We start from the raw sequence: 1544 nt of genomic DNA, 5'->3' as shown, positions 1-1544 counted from the left end.
TAGCAGAATTTTGACAGCAATGTACATTTTGTGAGTTACAGCACTGTGTGTTGTAAGATTTTTTTTATCTTTGCATACCCATGCCATTTTTTTTTTTTACATTGAACTTTGAACACTATGTAGCATCTGTGCCGGTGTAGAGATGGGCTGGGAAACACATAGAATATTAAATACCCAGTTATATGTTCCCCTAAGGAGCATACTGCTAATATTATACATTGCAACAACATTGCTTGAATGGTTTATTAATGGTAGCAAAACAGAGTGAATGCAGCATATAATGATAATAACAATAAATGTTATTTATATGGTGCCTATCCACCACAACACTCCAGACGCCTCACAAAAATACACTTAAATGCTAGCATTGCCATATTAAAATGGAGGCCAAAGCTTTGGCAAATAAAAAAAAATTGATACTTAAAATGCAATTTACAGATAGACACTGCTGTGGGCAACTGGTTTAAATTTTAGACAGATGGATGGATGGTTAATTTCAATAGAAACCAACAATTTTGGGTGTTCTTGACAGGTGTGCCACAACTTAATCCTGCACCCTCCCCTAGTGTCACTCCAGTTTCCTTCCTCTGGCCAATTTGCTGATCTGCTTTGTTTTGTGTTCCCTACCCAATCTACTACTTTGATTTCTGCTACTTGTCCTGTACACTGCTGTGCTGCCTGTTTCCTCCCTGATTTGCCACATGCCACATACAAAAGGCTGCCCACATGGCACATGTGCTATAGGTTATCTACCCCCACTTTAAAGTAACATGGTTCTGAAAAAGCATTGAGCAGCTTCCCTCTGAAAATCAGATGCTAGTAATGCATTTCTAGTTAGACACCAAGAACTGAGGCTCTCAGAATAACTTGTTCCTTTTTTTGAATATGTATTTACATATAGCATTAAACATAAAGGCAAATTTATCCGAAAGTGTTTGAGACAAACACACTTTGATCTCCCCTTTATTCTGTTAGACAAAGCAGGGCTGTATGCATGCAAGTCTTCCTATGCTTACTGTACACCACTGATTCTGGAGACTCCTTCCTCAGTGCATACTGGAGAGGTGTCCGAGGCCTCTCAGCTCTCCTTGAACTCCCCAAAGACTCTCCAGCCAAGAGCTCCTTACACACATCCCAGCCATCAGACATATAGTCTTTTACAGCTGGCAAAATAAGAGTTTTTGCAGATATCAACACTGGTTTCAAACAAAAAATTTCAAAGGGGCAACTTGTAGAAGGTATCACATGTCCCAAGAGAGCAGCACACAAAGGTTCTTTTTTTTTCTCTTGGGTCAGAGGTTCCTTTCTCTCCAATGTGTTCTTTCAAGAAGTTGTGTGTTATATAGGACGGATGCTAGCATTGATGGAAAGCTCTGTAGAAAAGTATGGATGGTGGGAGCTGGAAAGTAGGGAGAGAGGAATTTGAGTTAAGGCATTTATCTTAAGCATCAGTATTGATTTCTGGGGTAACTAGCATTCTAAATATGGCCACAGTTGCTCTGTGCTATGTGGCGGGTGCAGAGATCCCACCTCAGGAACACAGC

At 40.2% G+C, this 1544-nt stretch overlaps 1 long non-coding RNA gene across 1 annotated transcript in view; it reads right to left on the bottom strand.

The window, feature by feature from the left end:
* Positions 1-882: 882 nt before the first annotated feature.
* Positions 883-1544, bottom strand: part of LOC109303706 — a 3947-nt gene continuing 3285 nt past the window's right edge. The window contains exon 2 of the long non-coding RNA XR_002099181.1: positions 883-1399. This is a non-coding gene — a long non-coding RNA (uncharacterized LOC109303706). The remainder of the gene's footprint in view (positions 1400-1544) is intronic.

This window comes from Gavialis gangeticus, unplaced genomic scaffold (assembly GCF_001723915.1).
Source record: "Gavialis gangeticus isolate Ggan-Ray unplaced genomic scaffold, GavGan_comp1, whole genome shotgun sequence".
NCBI classification, from domain to species: domain Eukaryota; kingdom Metazoa; phylum Chordata; order Crocodylia; family Gavialidae; genus Gavialis; species Gavialis gangeticus.
Note: the sequence above shows the minus strand (reverse complement) of the source record. Positions and strands in the feature narration are given on the sequence as shown.